This window comes from Enoplosus armatus, chromosome 3 (assembly GCF_043641665.1).
Source record: "Enoplosus armatus isolate fEnoArm2 chromosome 3, fEnoArm2.hap1, whole genome shotgun sequence".
In the NCBI taxonomy this organism is placed as follows: domain Eukaryota; kingdom Metazoa; phylum Chordata; class Actinopteri; order Centrarchiformes; family Enoplosidae; genus Enoplosus; species Enoplosus armatus.
In genome coordinates, this window is record NC_092182.1 from 22,284,512 (window position 1) to 22,305,678 (window position 21,167).

A 21,167-nucleotide genomic window follows, 5' to 3' on the forward strand; every position below is an offset into this window, starting at 1 on the left:
GACAGACACACGTGTTAAGTATAATGAGAGCTGACGTTGAAAAGCCGTCCAGTGCCATATTATTGAAACATTGATGAGAGGGAAGCAGCTGCTTTAAGATCCAGAAACTCTCTCTCTCTCTCTCTCTCTCTCTCTCTCTCTCTCTCTCTCTCTCTCTTTCACTAAATCCTGTTGGAAGACAGAACAATGAGAGAACAACATGGTCATTTTCACAGAAGACATATTTCAGTTTCAGGGTCCTGGTATTGTGCATGCTGCCTTTAAATAGAACAGCCCAAGTTAATATTATTAGTGAAACCTGTGCTTTTCTTACTATGTCAGATCTGCTGTGAAAAAGGTCTAAGCAGACATTGATTTGTTACTATAAAATATTCGGGCTTTCCTCTAAGGTCACTCCATCAATACAATCCTGATATGTGTTGACACGTCTTTGCCACTAGATGGCATTAGCGCTCCACTCAGGTTTGAAACTCTCCAGTCTCTCAGTCAGTGGTCTGCTGCTTCTCTGACCCAGCAGTGTTGAGCGGCTCTCAGACCAATCACAGTTCATAGGTGAAGAGTTTTGACTGACTAAATACCTTGGACTGGCTTTCATTGCCATGCTTTTGGCAAATACAAGAGAAAATAAGAAAACTTGCGTGATGACTCGTCATGAGACTGTATTATAAATTTGCTGGTAATCTCCCATTGTATACTGTTAACTGTCATGTGTTTTCCAGCAGAGAGGAAAACACTATTAAAGTAAATAGCACTGGTGGCTTGTGTTGCATCTTGGCCTCCCATCCTCTTCTTTTTTTTGTTTGTTTTTTTATATTTGTGTGCCAAGTCTCTGCAGTCTTGCCAACAGTTGCCACCAACACAAAAACCCACAAGACTTTCCAACCCTGATACAAAATTGCAATCAAGTCAAGTCCCTGGGGGGAAAGCCGGGGTGCAGCGTCTTGGTTTGTGATATTCTGCGGATGGCAACAAACTGTAGTGCTGCCTGCCAGCATGTCGAGCCAGGAGCATTAGAGAAGGGAAAAGTGGAAAATTAACCGGTGCCAATTGCCAAAAGGCTCACGTGACTGCAACACATGGGAGCAACGGTGAGGACGGTTTAGAAGGTCCTGCAAATGCACTGACATGTGACATTCACTTACAGTATCACTTGTGACACACTTTGACAATAGACTTTTTCGAAACCTCACAAACTGTGTTAACTATCCATTCACAGATAGGACGATAAAACAATTAGTGAGGAGAGAGGAAAAAGCGTATTAAAAATAAAAACTCAATTTCAAAGAGCAAGGACTTTTTTTCTTTTCATTTTTGGACAAGCAATCAGACAGAGAGAAATCCACTACAGTTGAGCCAGAGATGGCCAATTTTCCTAACAGCAGTAGCCTCATTAGGCCAAAAATTCAATGCAGCTTTGTGGATCTTTCTCTTACTTTCAGTCAGCTAGAAATATCCCTTCTATCTCGATCTTACCCATCACTGCTGCTATCATTGTTTTTGTCACAAACAAGCTCAAGGAAGGACAAAAGAGATGACCACGTATGAGTGGTAGATTATTATTATTTTTATTATTATCCTACCTAACTAAAGAAAAGAAAACAACCCAAATATAGCAAACCAAAAGGGTTGAAGCCAGGTGAAGCAGTCAGAGCAGGTGAGATGAATCTTCCTGACGACGCGGTCTACAGCAAAATCCACAGCTGTATAATGAGGTGAATCTGAGGAGAGAAAACCCAACTGCTGGTGCAGGTCTGCGGGTCTAAGACTATTTTTGAAAGTGTGTTGCTATTTGATGCGGATTTGACTTTCTTGTTTTTGTTGCCTCAGCACTACAAACATTTAAAGGATTTCACCTGTAGACACTGATTAGTCATGAATAGTTCGATGTTTAAAAACAGAGCTCCTGCAGATCAATCACCATCTCGCCTTTTCTGTGAGAAACACGTTAAGCTCTCAAGTTATCTTTAAATTTGTCAAGAACAATAAACTGCTTGATGCCTGTTAGGGTCTTGATTGGCTCTGGTCTACATACTACATATTAATTCTACTGTATGCAGCATGCACTATAGATCTTGTACTGGTTTTGCTGTTAGTATACAAGAAATCAACATACTTTTCCGTTCTTTTCTTATATGAAAAGATACATGAGCCAGTAGATTTCAATGAAACTGTGACTTACTTTGACACTGCTGATTAAACTTCACAAAGAGGCAACAGATGATTTGATATATATGTTTTAGTTTTTAAGATCTTTCTGGAGCTGTCTTCCTTCCAATTTGTTTTCAGTTGTGAGTTGCTTCTCAGTTTTCTTGCCTCACGAACAACAGTGTCCATCAGCAACACGCTCAAAAGTCAACGCAAAACCATAGAAGTATGTAGTGAAACTGAGTTAAGCTGTGTCCAAAGTCACTCCCTCATTCACTCATTACTCATACTGTTACTACTACTACTCCTTATATAACATACACTCTAGTTTACTCTATAGTGAGCAGTAAATTCAGATTTCAGACACATCATCATCACCACTTACAGCTTTCGCTTCACACAAGGGTAATTCTTGCATTGCATTGTGGGTTTGTTCCAGTATCTGAGGGAACCATACAGAGCATGAATTTCACACTCACATCAAAATGGTGGAGGATAAATGTAGTGCATTATATCGAGTGTGATGTCATGTAACAATGCTTTATCTAACAACCAGTAGTACAGCTTAATGTGTGACACTGAGTCTATCATAAGCTCTTTAAAAACCACTCAATGTCAGTCCCTCAAATTACTTCCTAATGACCATTTCTAAGGCTTACAGCCCCTGTGACTGAGACACACCGTCATCTGAAGGTTCACGCCTGTGGTGTCTAATATGTGGCCACAGACAAGCCGAGCCTACCGCAAACATGGCATAAGCAAGCCACCCAGGCTTTTTGTTCTCCTCCATGGAGCCCGTTGATGATTGTGTGAATCCTCCTCTTTCATTGGTTTTCTCCTGACCTCTGACCTATTTTCCCTCCAGAGCAGAGAGAAGGGCATCTGGACGCAGCGTTCCCACTAAGAGCTACTCAAACACTGAGGTCTATGTAGGTCAGCAAATGGCCCTCAGTGTCACTTGCGAACCATAAACAGATCGAGAATGCATGAGAGTGAGCATGTGTGTGTGCGTGAGTGTGTGTTATGAGTACAACTAACTAATTGCGGGGTTGATGTGCTTTTCACGGGATGTCACTGCACTGGGGGGAAATTCCATCTGTTGCCAATTCTTCTTCATACTTCATGCTTGTTCAGCCATTCATATGGTTTGTATAATTATTTGTTTTTGACATGCATTACACGATATTCATGCTAATAATGGATTTTATATTGTTGGACGCTCCTTAAAGCCCTCTTGTTTATAGTTCAGGAATGCCTAGAACATGAATCATGAAGAGTGGAGTCTCTTTTTTGTCTTAATGTTTAGAGGGAGGGATAAAAATACATTTGGTTAAAGCTGCATTAAGATATTTTTGACCACTAGGAGACAAAAAGAACCCAAAACAACCCACACAAAAAAATCTTAACATGGGTTACCAATGGCTTATATTATAAAGTTGTACATTTCAAGCAGAAACAGTGTATCATTGAATTCCTAAACATAATCTTAACCAGTGTTTCACAAACTTTTTGGCTTGTGACCCCTAAAAATGAAGGTATGTTTACTTGCCATCTCTCATATTGCTTTTGTCTACACCTGGTTCAACCAAACATATTAATAAATATAACTTATTGAGTAATCCACTAAGAATCATGGTTTAGAGAAAAAGAAATTTGATGTAGCAAAAATGTTTTTTTTCCTGCTTTCTTATTCTGTCAATCATCTTGTGATGCCTCAGATTTATTTTGGGACCCTTGTGAGGGTCCTGACCCTCAGGTTGGGATCCACTGTTCATTTTAGATGATCCTTAGTAGTACCACATTGTTTTGCCCTTTCCAGTGAATCTGCTAGCTAGTCTCAACTCTTTTCAGGAAACAGTGAGGAAAATGTTTGTCTTTGTTTGTGTATCATGCATGTGTATGTCTGTATGTATGTATGAATTTGTATTTATATGTGTGTATTAAAATATCCAGGAAATTAGTTGGAAAATAAGGGACTAAAGCTCCATATAGCTCCAGACAGTGGCGTTGAGTCTCAGTGTGATTGGGAGTAATAGCAACTCTTTTACATTACAGGAAATCATTTGATTCAGAGTTTGTACGAGGAGATATTGTTTAATGTCAGAATATGACCTTCACATCAGTGTAACGCTGTATACATACAGGACTCTTTGGAGCTTAAAGGTCATTCAATGTATATCTTTGTGTCCGTCCCATCCCAATGCCATCCTGCAGTTTCACACCTACTAGATTTTGTCGATTGTCATTTACACAGCTTAATAACTATGGGTGGCCCATTGATCAGCCTCTACCAACAGAGGCGAACAACTGATGTCTCTCATTATTTTGTACCACAGAGGAGATGTATTGGGTTCATGTAGTTTGACACAGATTTAGTGGGCAGCAGTGCCTCGAGGGGTGGGAGCATTGATGCTTCCATGCTTCAGCTAACATCGGAGAGTTCAGGGGACCAAACTCTTCATGACCCCTGTGTGACACTCTTGATCCAGCCAGCCTTGGCTTATGGTAAGGCTCGAAGCTGGCGAAGCACAAGCACTCCACCATCCAGTGTTGGCTGTCAACATATCTCATAGCTGCACACAGACACACACACACACAGCTTGAACTCACACTTGTCTTTGTGTTTTCAGCCATTTTGTGTGGCAGTTAAGTAATACTTAATTTTGGAAGCTTAAGTCACACAAACAGAAGTGTAAGGCATTTCAATTAATCATAAATACAAACAGAACTTTGATATGATTTATGTGAATTGAAATATTGCCTCATATTTTCATTTTATATTTACATTTTTCTCTTTTCCTTTTTGGAAATAAGCCACCAAAACTCTCCAACACAGAGTATATTTATTGTGTATCTCCCTCTCAACCATTTCCCCCCATCACATAAAAATGATCATAGTTAGTTTTTATTGGCACATCCCCATCTGATCACAAGACACCACTATATATCAAACTTAAAAAATATAACAAGATATCTTCCAGTAACGCATATAAACAGCTAAATTTCAATGAAGAAATTACTTTCAAACAACATATATTTATTTGGAAACATTTAAAGTAATTGTCCCCGATTAGCAGAGGAAAGAAAAGAAATGCTACAATCCTTTCCAATCAAATACAATCAGTTTATCTTGATAATTTGCCTTTTTTCTCTCCCTAAGTAACCAAATCAGTTCAATTACAAATCGAATATCATTCTCTTATGCAACTCTAACACTGTTTAATCAGATTGTTTCAACAACAACTTTAAAAGTTTAAGTTAAAAGGAGCATTATTCCATTTCTGCTACACAGAAATATACTGCAGTTGTTACTTGTAATTACTTCTCTCACCACAGTCTTGAATATAAACCAACTCTGTCCATGTAGTCACATCAGGAAGCACCTGAGACCTAGAAGTGACAGGTAAGTGCATGAAGACCTGCGAACACTCTCCTCACCTCCCGTCTCCTTCAGCACACCAGAGATACGCGTCCTTGACTACCGGTCTTCACACCAGCCACGGTTGTCAATGTCCCTCGTGGTACCAGGAATGGCAGCGTGTTGACAGCCATCGATTTTAGTGTCAGCAGCTTCGTGGCATTCTCCTGAGGAAGAAAAAGACGAGTCGCCGACCGTGGAGCCACTTAGTGAAGACAGAAGAGCTGTAATCTCGGAAATCCCTTTGTAACACAGGGCTTGCTCTAGAGAGTCTGTGTGCATGTTAACAATTAAACGCTAGCTTATCAGTGACTAAGAGTGAGTCAGTGTTAAAACAGTTCATGGGACTTCATTTTTACTGTATTTAATTTACCTATTGTGACAATATTTTGATTGGATTGTTATCAAAATATGTGTATTATTGTATCAAAATAATTGTTATTATTGTAACAATTCTTGAAACATGATATTTAGTTTTATTATGGGAACAAAAAGGCTGAAATGTTCAGTTTTCAACTAAGATAAGCCAACAGAATTGATTAAAAAAAACACATTTGAGTCATCAATTTACAACTTCTTTATTAATTATTATCTTAAATTAATCTACAGGGTAGTAGTCTTTCAAGCAATTGCATAAAGAAACTTCCTGTAAATGTAATATCAAATGAGAAACTCTTTTTTTACCTATGATCTATGATAACCTACAAAGGCACAAACAAATGCTGCTTTCTACAATAGACAATTTGCTAAGCCCCACCCCCAAGCTAATGCTAACGCTAAAAGTCGTTGTGGTTGAAAACTGTCGCAGGTGACCTTGTTTCAAAACGAGAAGCTTGTAAAAGGGTCTTAAATATGCACATGCTGGCTGCATACATGATAAATGCTAAATGCTAATGCTCACCAGCTCATGAGATGGAGCTGCACTGTTCATGTACTGCCGGGTAGAGATTGTTAATCCTAGCATTCTTAGGGTAACAGGTAGTAATGTTACCTCCATCATCCAGGTATGCTAATGTTTGTAGCTTACGTTATAGAGCAGACAAACAGTTTAATTCCTTACACTTTTGGTTTTGTAAAGGCTGAAAAAAAAAGGCACCACACTCGAAATTCTTGAGATACTGTGTGTCGCTCTTATTAGAGCCCCTTCAAAGGGGAGAAATCCAAAGTTTGACAGGCCTGCCGTGCCTAGTTACTGTTGCTATGATTGGGCAATTGCTGTTCAGGGTTGAGCAAATGGTCAATTAAGTTTATGCTGTGTGCTTATTCAAGGGCTTAGACATTGGTATTGTATTGTATAATGTTATTTGATAAAGTACATTCATTTTACACCACATAGCTGTCTAAAAAAATCTAGCTCAAAACAACATTATTCTAAAATCTTTATTCCAGATTTTATAACTTCATATTGTGTTATGCACAGCTGAATAACCGCCCTGTTTGGTTACACGTATCTCTATTCACAACAAGGCATCGACATGTCCCCTCGCTGCGTCGTGGGAGCTCCCTTGCGCTCAATAATAAATTCGACTGTGTGTGTGTGTGTGTGTGTGTGTGTGTGTGTGCCAGCAGTAACAGATGATGCCGCAGGATTTTTATCTCTCTTGACTGTGATCGGCGTGGTGTGAACCTCCTAAACCTTTTGGCTGAAGCCATCAGTAAATACATTACCCTCCTAACATTGTGTTCTGCTTCAAAAAGACATCAGACCACAACAGATCCACCAGAGCTGGCTCTGACACAACTGTTGCCCTCGTGTCATGGATATTAGTTGTGCTTTAAATGGTAAACCACCAAAAGTCCAAAGGGCTATTCTACTGAACAAGTAATGTCTTCGATCATTTTAATATTAACATAGCCAGGCCCCTTGTTGCTATTTGACAACAACTAAAGCTTGTGAGAGGTATTTTAGTAACCTTTAAATGTTTAAAGAATTCATAAGAATGATTTTCAGATGATGCAAAAGCCTTTGCATATTTAATGCTGTGAAACCTGCATGTTGATGGTTGGAGGGCTGAAAATTATTTCACTTTATTACCCAGAAATCATTTACTCTGACATCAATACACTGTAGAAAGCAAGTTTTTGCAAACGTTACCTTAAGTACAAGAGGGGCAAAATGTCTAATGCTGTAAAGTCCAGCATTCTCTGGGGTGTTTTTTTAAATAAAAGTAATGCCTAGCACATCTTCAAATACTCCCTATAGCTGCAATAGACCTCAAATAGCCGTTTAAGAAGTAATGAGATATGTGTGTCGCCTTGAGTGAGGACAGATGATGCACATCTAGTGATTTCTTGTGTCTACTTTGTGAAACAGATTACCCATGAGGGAAAAATAAACCTAATTTTCATGTAATCTGAATAATTTCTCTTCTCCTGCTTCTACTGTACTAAGACTACTTTAACTCCTACCTGCATAACTAGCACACTGGATCCAGTTCATGAAATCTGGCGCCCATTCATCGCAGTGGAAGTTGTTCACCGAGCACAAACAGTAATCCATCCACGGGTAAGAAGGCAAAGCAGGATTGGTTCATGCACACAAGAAGAAAATCTTTTTTCCTTTTGAGTGGACAGGCATATTGAAAACTTTATTAGCATGTTTTCAAAATCTTTGGTGCTTTTCCTTGTTGCTTTCACACTAAGGGAAAGACTACTATGCTTTCTTGTAGCTTACTCTATGAGGTGCTGGTAAGTCTAAGGCCCACTTTTGGACAATACAATAGTGTTTAAAGAGTAACTTGCTTCACGTGTAAATAAATTATAATTGCTGATGTCTCTTCCACAAGGGGGCTTGCAGGAGTGTACCCAGTGGAAAGACAGAGCTTTTGAAGGTGGTGGTTTTATCCCTTAGGCACCCTTGGAGGAAAGTTGATGTACAGCATTAACTACTCATTGGTTTGCTTTTTCGCCTTTCTCCCCCTCCTTCTTCCTAGATCACTGTCTATATCCGGGCCAGCATCCTGAGCTGAGCGCGCTCTCATGTTCCAGATATTAAATTACTCATGAAATATTTGCTTGGCCTCCAGGGTCTGCTGCAGCTTGCTCCGAAACCTCCACTTAGCCCCTGAAATGTCTCGGAGTGCAGGCTTGTGTCACCTCTCCGAGGAAGGTCAATTTTTCCAATTTAGAAACGGGGAATTACAGGCCATTTCAGATTGCATTAGCGTTAGAGTTCTGCTCTTGTCACCTTTTCCTCCTCCTTCCCGACGTACCTCTCTTCCTTGCGTTGAGAGGAGGAGGGCGGCTTTCCTAAAACAAGCAGTCTGAGAGGTTGAACATTGCATGATTCAGTAACAAGTTAAGGGCCTGATCACTCACGCTGTGTGCACTTGACTGTACCAGAAAGTTCCATCAAGCTCGGTGAACCTTGAAGACATTTTAAAGATACAGCCGCAGAGTTCAGAAGGACAACAGGAGAGTTTGAAACTGTCTAGACTGACGAGTTGTGACTGAACCTGATGGCTACTGGTTATAAGGTTAGCAATGCCACTTAACTCTGTTTATTAAATTTATTAAACTTTAATCTTAGGTAGAATTCATATTGAAACTAGACAAATAATTTACAGAGAGTCTGGCCAGCGCTGCAGTATCGTGCCAATTAAAATTACATTTACATTTATATAATACATTTATAAAAGCCAAAATCTAGGAATAATTGTACAAATTATAGATAATATATATATAAAAGAGACAACGTAAAGAATAGCATTTAAAACAAATAGCCAAAGTAAATGCCAGTAACAGTAAAGATAAGTTAATAAGCACATAAACAACTATAAACAGTAGCTTACCACTTAACACAATATTACACTAAAATTGAATGCTTATAACATATATTTTTAAATAACTTACTGTGTTCATGAATGGTATATAATATATTTGAATAGCTTGTTGCCAAAAAGTGTGTGTGGATATTGAAATATTAAAATGTTTGTTGCACTGTTTCTGAAACACAACATGATTACGAAAATAGCAGCCATTTTTTTTACACAGACTTTGCTTTGACTTGTTTTGCTAATACTTTTGGATGTCTGTCAACTTTCTAAATGGTTAAATGCTTCAGTTGTCATTATTTTAGATCATCATGAAGCCACTTGGAGTGTTAATATCAAATACATTTAAATTATCAGCCAAATAAAAATGACTGAAGCGTTAACAAACATTTGAGGGGAAAGAAGTGAGACAGTTCAGTTGTTTTCTTTTTTCTGTCTGTCTCAGACTGGGTGGTGTACAGTATGAGTTATTCTTGTGTAGGCAAACGTCAAGACTAGTGAGCAGCGTAGCCTCAACTGAAAGAAAGGCCGGCGCTCAGTCTAGGGAGGAGGAGACGTAGGTCACTGCACTGTATAGTTTTGGTCATGCGGTGCTGTGTAGCTCTCTGGGTTCAGACACTAACACTGCAAAAAATAACAATTCCTACTGGAGCTGCACACACACATAAAAAAATCACTCAATATGGTCAATTACTTTCAACTGTAGAAATACTTTGCACCCAGGGAAGAAAACAAATATGCAAGTGAAGTAATGTCCAGCAGACATTGAATAATTTTATTAACACCTGCAAGTACTTTCCTCGAATATTTCAAGATGTGTAAAATTATATTTGAGTGTATGGTCTCGCCATTTAAATGCGTATTCTCTGTCAATATGTTTCTATGAGGTCCAACAAACAATCAAAACAATGTGCAAAGTGAATTTCTACTTCAAAATTAAGTCACATTTAAATTTTTTTAAATAATTACAGCAATTCTAATGTAACCTGTTATATATTCAACTTGGACGCACATAAGAAGCAGATAAAGCAACGAGAAGCAGATGTAAAGATTCCTCTGACTTCAGACCTCAAGCATTCCCATATGGCCGCCGAATGCCTCACAAGTGTAGCTGCGCCTTCACTTATAGATCTCAGCGAAAAGGTGAGAATCCAGTCACCCGTGATTATTACCAGCTCACTCATGAAATCGCCAACCACGGGGCAGTGATGGAGCGAGGAAAGACAGCCAGAGATCAGGAGCTGGTTTCTATCAGATCGAGGCTGAACTGGTACACACAGAGAGCTGCCTTGTTTAGCCTCACCACCTGACAAACACCAAGGAAAAACACATTTTACTGTCTCCGATTTGAAGAAGAAAACACGCACGCAAATGTTGGACACCAAAGTCATCCCCGTTACTTTAAATTCACACACATGAAATATTTATAGTCCACTGAGAAGCTTTCCCAGAGACGTCCATTTCCTCCAGCATTGTGTTTATTGCATCCAGATTAGATTCAGTGTGCAGCAGTCTACAGTGCACACCAAACTTGAGTGTTTGTGAGAATTACATGTGAGTTAAAAAAAATATTTTCTCGGTTCCCGGTGTATCTGGAAACCCTTTAAAGGCACATGAAACTATAAGACCCCTCAGAGGTTGGCTATCCGCACTACCCCAATACTCCAGAAACATGGCGTATAAATCATTCAAATTATATCTGTGTTTCTGCTGCATGGCCGCTGGCTTCTGTATCTCACATCCTGGAGTGCTTCCTCCAGAGTGTCTCGCACTGATGACTCTGCGTGAGGTTGGAATTACAAAGTTACATCTGCAGAGACGTTTGGAGAACTTTGAGCACTGAAATTTACATTCTAAATACACATTTACTTTTTTCACTAAATCGTTTTCACTAAAGCTAAAAATATACATAACATTGTTTTATCAACTTGATTCCTCGCGACTTTTCTGAAGTTTTAGAATTGATCATAAACAAGATTTTGAACTAATGACGTTTTGAGAAATCTGCTACAAACCCTTATATGAAACAGGGTTAAATACAATGGATTTTTATCTCCTCTGTATCTGTGATTGCTGTTGATAGAACTTTTTATGCGGCACTGCCACTCCAAAATCCCAAATAATCCTGATTTCTGTTAGAATTATTATATCATGAATATAACATTTAAAAAATAATATAATATATATCATAATATATAATTTAATTTACCCAACAACATAGCCAAAGCCAATGCCAACAAAAAAGTATAATGTAAATTAATAACAGAAAACAAAAAGCTGTCAAGAATTTCAAATTGTTGAGACAACATGCAAAGTAAAACTTATTCTTATTAAGTTTTATATTTTTCACAAAAAAAATAGTTCAGGGTACATTTGTGTGAAAATGTCCATACATTTAAATAACATAAAAACATTTTTTTTTATTAAATGTATTTAATCTAAAACACTTAGATTAAAGAATTAGAATAAATGAGGTGAGTAGTATTTGTAGTTTGAGGGATTCATTTCAACCCATAAATCTTTATGATGGGGGCTTTTTGCTCAGCAGGGTATCATAGGCTCCTGAGCTATTTCTGCTCCTCGCCGGCAGACAAAACATACATTTGTTGACATATATATTTAATGGGTCAGTTCATCAAGTTGCCATAAACACGTATTTTGTGTACAGTTGAGTCTACCGATGAGATAAGCCACAGTGTTAACCAGCTTTCCAGTATAATTTATGACCCACAAGTCAAGCCAGATTAGGCCTGATTGGATCGCTGGTGCCATATGTGACCTACAATCTGTGCTCCGCTTGTTCTGCAGGGCGGGAGGGTCAGCGATCTCCCTGGGCAAAGGTTGCCATGGGAACGACCTCTGGATGCTCCACTCTGCTCTTTGCAGCCCTCACACATCTTAAGGCAGAATTATTCAGGATTTCTTTATGTCAGGCCCGTATTCTTCTGCTCTATTTCCTCACTCTGCTCTGCAGTTTCAGCCCCCTCTGTTTCCTCTCCACACACACACACACACCAATGTTTACATGCAGTGGCATTTGGACACTTGCATGCATGCTGACACGTACATGTCTATGCATAGCCACAAACACACAGGACAACACCCCCACCTCTGCACATGCACATAATGTAAACACACAAACACCCATCTCTCTTTGCACTATGTTACTATTGATCAAACCAGGATGTTTAGCCAAAGGACATTCCTATATACTGGCTTGTTAAATCAGGCAAATGCTCAATTTCTTGTAGTCCAACAAATATTTAACTCCTATGTGACCTTGTGTTCACGTTATTTAAATACTTTATAATCAGATTCATAAAATGACACTCTTAACTTGTTTTGGCAAGTCAACTCAGCTGAACGTCATCTGAGAATCCTTAAGCCTCCAGACAAATTCTGGTCGGCGGTGACAAATTTGTGCTAGTCTGCAAAGAAAGATTGTAGCCACAAGCTATTGGGCTTGGAAAGTTACCATGTCTGTTCATGCTGAAACTTTATAGCTGAATTTAACATGATCTGTGATCTGCAGGGAAAATGTTAACCTCTGAATTTTAAGTTGTACCATGCAAACTTTAAAATGCAACAACCACTTGTTTTTGGTGAGTGTATAATGGCTTTTAGTTAAATTGGATGATTTACCGCAAGCATTGAGCTGCGACCACAGACGACAGGAAAGCACTTTGTAGCCTGTTGTAATGTTCATTAGGTTAAAATGGGAAAGGGAAAAGAAATTCAGAGGTCAGATAAAGGGCCCCTAAGAAAAATAAACTTCTAAAGTCCACTGAGATCAAATCTGAAAAAAACACACAGAAAGCTGAAAGAAAGGTCTTTTTGGAAAGTCATTATATTGCAGTGAACATGAGAAAAAATATAATTGGATCCCCCTGGAGATTCCCAATTCCTCTCCGTCCTTCCTCTCAGGGTTGAGGTTAAATACAAAGGAAATAAAATAAAGAGGTAATATCCCTCAGAGCAGCAACCAAGTTAAATTAACCGTTTTTTACGCTTTCCAACAGTGAAAGCATCTACATCTAGATCCCAGGACTGCAGGATTTTTATTAGAACTTTACTGAACTGTGCATGTGTGAAATACCTGGTAGTTTATGACTTTAAAGGCCCTTCCTTATATAAAACCACTTGCACAACACGGCTTGAGAAATACTGATGTAAAGACATACAGTACAAGTAACGCTACAGTATCAGAGAGTTTAAACTATTACTCATAAAATTCACAAACTAAAGAGGAATATACTGTAACTCCTGTGATCATCTGAATCGCCGCACTACGCTGAACAAAGTGTATGATTTGTAATGTGGAACACAGGAATTGAAAACTAGCGACGGCTGATCCCTAAAACCAAACGATATATCTCCTCATACAATCAGAACCAGAATCATAAATACTTTATTAATCCCAGGGGGGAAATTGTACAGTACCGGTGCTCCCATTCAAGAGTAGAAAGTAGCATAATTTAGAGCTAAAAGTATGTACAAAATATAAAAATAAGAAATAGAAAATAAAAATATACACATTTACAATGTATATGTATGTGTATATATAAATATATATATGTATGTATTGCACTGTTATGTATGTGTATATATATATCTATGTATTGAACTGTTAAATATACATATATATATACAATATACATGACAGTAAAGCACTGTGCCATTTAAAAGCGATAACATTAAAAAAACATAACAATAATTCCCCTGAACCGTGCCGCTGTACAAAACATAGGGCAAGCCGTCCGCATTATATGAAAGCTTGCAATGCAGTTACAGAATGCAAACACCATTTTAAAGATCACACAGAAAGTAGAAAAAAAAACTACGTAGGACGGCAACTTGAGTCCTTCAGTAAAATGTGTTGTGCCGTGCCAAAGCATTTCAGAAAACTGTCTCACTCGCTCACAAAACATGAATGAACCAAACTCACAACCATTATGTTTCTGTGGCCAGGCAAACTCAGTCATATAAAAAGGTTTCAAGGGAGAAAAGCAGCTCCTCTTTCAGGCAGCGCATTGAGAACGACATACTGGAAATGTCAGCATGCGGAGGAAGGAGGCACTTCTCTGAAACGTGCTGGCACAATAAAGTTTATAGAAGGAATCAAGTTGCTGCCTTGAACCTGTTTTTTTCTTCCTGTGCAATCTAATATTTCCAAGGACTGAGGACGCCTTCAGTGGTCTGATAAAACTATTATGAAGATGTTTGACAGATCAAAACAAATTACCTGAATTAAAAACCTTGGAGGTGGAAAATGTATTCACAGCACTCTGGATCTGGCATCAAGCATATGCTCCCACACATTCAGATGCTTTTTCAATAAATTAATTTTCAGAATGATTATTAATGCATTATCTCTACCGAACTGAATCATCTCATCGCTCACTTGTTGTGATGTTATCGAGCCTGTAAACAGCATCTTTGTCATTTTAGTAAATAGTGTTTTGAAAACATGGTGTTTATATCCATGACTGGGAAAACCTCTCACCTCCAAATATGAACATATATATATAACTATGTTGTCATGCTCACAGAACAAACTAGCACTGGTTCAGTTGTTTCAAACTTATTTCACTGAATTATTTGGAGGTAACTGAATAAGTGTTTAGAGAATATCTAGTTTCATAACACAAATGTATCTCCATTTAATTTCTGCAGATTAAATCAGCTACCGGCCAATGGGAAGCACATACTGCCTCTTGTACCAGACAGGTGAGTAAACTTGACACTGGGCCATTCACACACAGAGAGTTGGCACATACATACATACAGAGCGAAAGGTCAAGAGGTCAGAGACTCAAGACGCTACGCGGACTTTCTAATCCCACCTGGTTACTTATTTTAACGTTATTAACAGCGGACTTCATCTGGGATTTCTATTTGCCAAGCGGGTCAACATGGGCAGTGGCGGGCTTCAGAGGGCTTAACCAACAACTCTACACCAGTTCCAGTAAGCCATTCGAGCTGGGTCACGATGAAAGAGCCTGTCCCCACAGAAAAAAAAGTCCACAGCGACAGGCAAAGAAAGAGGAATCCTCTTAGTGGTAATATCCTGTCGTGCACCTCCATCTGTTGCTCTGCGATGGAGAGAGAGGAGAAACCAGATCAGGAGGAGCACCACGTACTGTATTCTGGTTTGAGTGAAGGAAGATTTAATACATGATGGACTCTGTCAAGTAATGTATTTACAGTATTCAAAATTCAATCAAATATTCTCTATATTTAATGTGAATTTAATTTATAGGGGCAAAATTTGCCCAAAGTGTACTTTTGTGCTGCTATACGATGTCATTCTTATGAGATGAGATAAGTTTAATAAAACATGAGATCATGTATTTATAAATATTTTAATAACAAAATATTTTATCGAATTATACCGATGCCTCACACAAGCTCATACATCACAGGTCAAAAATGTTACATCCCTGAAATGTCACACCACACAACGTACAATGTGCTACACTGTTATGCGTAATGTTACATACATATAAGACATATTGTTACATATCAAACAAGACATTTGGCCCGGATCATAAAATACATCTCGTTGATAAAGAAGTATCTTTAGTTGCACAGTTGAGAACTGACCATTGAGTTGGTTCAAAAATAGAGTTTTCTTTTGTACATTACTGCTTTCCATGAAAAACATGAAAAACACATTCTAATAGTTGTTTAAGTTTGATGTGTTTATGTTTGATGCCTGGTAAAGAAGGCAAGATTATTATAATAAGACTATTTAATTAGTATTTATTCAGATTTTCCAGTGATTTATGAATTTTAGATGTAGACAATGAAGGTCTGAACTATTGTGTACAAGCGAGTCCAGTAGAAGAAGTAGAATCTTTCTTGGGTCCAATTAAATAGTTCACATTTTCTCCCTAAGAGAAAGCAGTTTTTCCTGCAGCTTACATCTGCGTGGGTCAAAAGCTCCTTCTAGTGATGAAAAACGCTGAGGATCATTTCAAATATTGTTCAAACTCCTACAACCAAACTTCAGCTATTTCTGAACAGTCCCAAAAGCAAATGCAAGTTCCAAGCAGCAAAGATATAAGTGAACCCATACATGACTCAGTCTTTTAACATTTCATAACCGTATTCAAGTCTGTTTCTATTATAACAAGAAAAATATCCACATCATCGGAGAATGACTTGAACACATGTAGACTACTGCTCAGCATGTGCTATGGGGAAATTTATCTGTGGTTCTGCAATAGCAAACCACAGCGACAACAGTACACAGCATCCACACACAGCGGCTGATTTATGTAAACGTTTCATATCAATTAGTAGAGAGCTCAGACGAGATGTTAGCATCCAAACCCAAAGCCATGATTGATGACTGCCACTTTATCAAGGCATTCATTTCGTCATGACTGTCAGCTGAATTGCTTTTTACTGGGCCTCTGTTTTATGGCAATAGTGCATAGATTTATTATGATGATAAAAAGTGTTGTGTGCCCTCCGACAGGCGTGCACCATTCAAACACATTTCTTTTTAAGTATCATGAAAGCCGGTGGCCCGCCATAAACCAAAGAAGACACTGATTTCAGTCCTCACTTCACCTCATTTGTCAGGGAAAACACACGTTAGTGCTTGAAAGTTGTGAGATTTAATTCTGAGGAAGTGAAGGAAAAGGACTTCAGTGGTAGCGTCCTCTTTCAGGTCCCAGCAGTATACTAGTGAAAGTTCTACAGTGTCTGTAAAGTTCACTTAACAAGAAAGTAAATTAAATCCCGACAAGGCTTTTGGTCTATTTAATTAAAGCTGAGCAACTTAGTGGGATTGAATTAAATTTTTGGCAGGGGTAAAGCAATACGCTGGGAGGGTGGTGGGGGTGGTTGGAGCGGGGTAGGGTGCAGTAGACTATTCATGAAAGATAAGCAGTGAGGCCATCTTTTTTTCAGCTCTAATGAATAAATATTTCCTTTCCAAAACAACTAAGAATGTCTTTGTGTCCTCTGCGGCAGCGCCATTTAATTTAGCAAAAGGAAAAAGGAGATAACGCCGAAGTTTGCCTCGTCTGCTAAGACAAATAAATAAATAAAAACATTTGAAAACCTGGATTATCCAAGTTAGGTTTGGTTCCTCTGCTTGTCAGAGTTCAATCCAGCCGCCTCTCCTCTGCCTGCTTGTGAAAACGTGGTCTCAGCTGAGGTTAATCCACATGCAAAAGGTCTCTTTAGATTAGAGGAGTCCGTGGCTCCTTCTCAGCACAGGGTCAGGGATCACACACCAACTTTTATGGAGAGCAGGCCATTTTATTTCCTCGCTCTTTATCCAGCTGCTGATGCCGACTGGGTGCAATACTTCACCGTAAGCCCTTTAAGGCTCAAGGTGAAATCGATTCCAGCCCAGAGTGGCTGCTTTGAATGCGGCTTAAGTTCAAGCTAAATATTCCAGGGGATAAGAATAGTTTATGAACCGCAGGAACTCATTCTCACCTTCGTCCACTTCATTTCATCCTGGCTGGCAAATAAAAGCACGTGTTTAACTTCAGATAATGGGGCTCAGTGAGCGGCCGGGGCCAAGTTTTTTGTTTTAATTTAAAGTCAATAATGTCAGAATATCTCAGATGACAACACAGATGAATCATTAATGTTCATTTAAATCAGTTTTAAAAAAAGTCTACAAAACCAACGAACAGAACTTAGTCTGCGTCCATCAGAGTTGCTTTTTGTTTACTTCATATTAATTTATAATAAAGCCACATCAGCTCCTCAACACTTACTAAAATACTCCTTTTATTCCAGAGGCTATTCAGAGTTTAATTATAATTATTTGTTTAAAAATATACATTTTTTTTTTGCTCGTTATAATTGTTTTTTAATCTAATTTCTAAATCTAATTTCTGTGGATAAATAAAAAGTTTCAATTTACAAGATACCAAAACTAATATTGCCTCAAGTTTAGAATAATAATAATCTTTGTAGAAGATTTAAGGCCTTTGAGTGTTCAGCTTTTAAACTCTGGGTGGCAGTGTTGATGCAACGACACATCACACTGCTTTGAGGAGGAAATCCACTACTCCTCTTCTCATACTCACCAAACATTTAAATAAAAAACTTTATTTCCTCTTCTGCTCTGCTGGTGGTACTGTATGTTCTTGATTTTGTTATTTTTTTATTTATTTTTTTCAAAATATGTTACATTTCAATCCCTCTTTTAAACTAATTTGACAATTGTTTGAAGTTTAATGAGTATCAAATTATGAATCCCTGTATATTGTGTGTTTGGGTCTGAACAGCTTCATATCATCATCCTCATACATGTTCATATTGATGTATTCAATATCAATATATAGCTTATATTCTATTATATGGATTTAGTATTGACTTTAAACATTATTTCTGATAAATCTGGTTCATTTAAACATTGCCAAAATAATAAGAATTTTCCTTCGGCTGCAAGTTTGAGACATTTATCACAGAAACACATATTTATAACGTAAATGCAATAAAAATATCATCATGGTCGTACAAAGGCTGCTATGAATATTGCTGGCCATTTTGAATTGCAGTTTTGATAGGGGGTTTGTGAAATTGTGATTATTAAAATTTTTATTATAATTATCAATACCATCTAAAATGTCATTACACTCAATTATAGCAAAATCCTAATGAGTTTGTCTGATTAAATCAAAATGAAACATTTATTTTGTGATAAAGTCATAGTAAATTCAAATTAAAGTCAATAACAACATAAATGGTTACACAGAGATAAATTAATTATGTTAATGGTGCTAAATTAATGCTGCACATATGCAAATTCTGTAGAAAACATTTTCTAATAATTGCAAAACTATTGCTCTATAAGACGTATAATATCAACCTATCATGTCATGTAACCATTATTCTGATTAATTTTTGTTAATTAATTAATTTGTTAAAAATGCTTGCCATCCATGCAAAAGATGCTAACATGCTAACAAAACAAACATGCAGCTCTGCACGACTGCTGCTATGTAGCTTCACAGCATGCAGCTGGTCAAAACACTGCCCTCATCATGTATTCAGTGACTACACCAGCAAAATGCTGCAGTTTTTCAAGCATGTCTGAGCTAAAATCAATTTCTCCTCGCTGCACCTTCTGCGCATTATTAGGAGGTGATTTAAAAGGTACGTTTATTGCACATATTATGAGGTACGTTTAGTGTTTACTGTAGACTGCTGTGGCCAGTGTTACTGTAACATTGAGCTGTTTTGATTCTGCTGTGTTAGGGAACATTGTAGGTCCAGTACTGTATGTTTGGCTTTTGTTGGAGTCACAGAGGAACACGAGAGGATTTATGCCACATTCAGACATCTCTGCTTTGCATTACACATATTTTATTACTACGCAGCATTTATAACATAGCGTGGCAGAAAGATCTCTGTGTGCAGTATGAGAGGAGCATAAATATTTCTTCAACGTCGTTCACTTCTCTTCTGGCTCTAGTCGATATTGAGCTGGTATGGAACTCATTACAGTGAGGGAAAGCTGCTTTCTCAGTGCCTTGCCGTTTTGTTCCATCTGTGTTGTAGTCACCTGAACATGATCTGAAGTCAGCCAGTCAAGTGACCTGGAATCAATACAGTCAAACTCAGTGGAGGCAAATAAATCAGCCTGGCTCATTTAACCCATGAGAGTCCTGCTGCTTAGCTACAGCGGCGCGGCACGTAATAAGAAAGGCATGTTTGGTGACAAATTATTTATTCTTAATTCTTGTTTCTCATCCAGCTTTAGTGACTCTTGCTGTATATCCATGAGGCATCTCTCTCCGTGCATGTTTACCCGTTTCTTGTGTACTGTAAATCCTCATGATCACATCTGAGAGCCATCTTTTTTTGTCTGCTCCTCGATGTCCATCACTTCTGTTGTACAAAAAGCAATTTGACATTTTTCTGTACATTGGACATTTTCAATCACGCTTTCTCTCTGGCTATCTATATATTTTAAACAAAGTAGAAATTGTTTTGGCATATCTGTAATGTCTGCAGCTGCTTCGGTGTATATAGCATCTGTCTCCGTGCCTGTCATATAAAAACCAGTGTGTGTTGTATTCTTTATCCATCATAACTGTGTGTATAAAGGTACTGGAATTTTACTGCCAGCTTCTGGAGCAGGAAATCGGTTTTGCACTACTCTTAGGAAATTCAAAAAATATGGCAAAGGCTTGCAAGATGCATAATATAAATACAGATGTTGTTTTATGCCAACCATCACAGGCAACTTGGACCAACTTGGAAAAGAGTAATCTTATTAAAACTCATAAAAGTTGAATATGTTATGATTATTAATATGCATATTTATTTTTTACGCATAGCATTTTTATAGATTGTTGGAAAATGATTGCCAGTAATGTTGCTGCCAGACTCCATTGTGCCAACTTAAATCAACTTAGTGCAAACACAGCTCAATTTTAATAATTTATGAAGATTAATTGTTACATGTCTCAAAGTGCTTTGAGCCAACATCACATCAGCTGATTACAGTTTTATGATGATTCATGCACAGGAAGGAAAGTTTTGCATTCTGGAGGAAGTTGTATTTCACTCTGGCTTTGGTTCTTTGGCGGTGTTATTGGAGAATAACTGCTGCTCAGGTCTACCTAGCTGACAACTAGGCCTGTTCAGACACATGATGCCTTCCTTGTGATGCATGAATAATGGTTAGCTGGTCTGATTTTAGCGACAAGAAGTTGAATAAGTTGAATTATTTCTAGAGCACCTTCTGCTCATGTAGCATTGTTACATATGCAAATGTCAGCATTGTTTGTCGCGCAAAGAAGAATGAATGCAGCCAATACTTACTACTAGAACCTTTAATGGACCGCTTA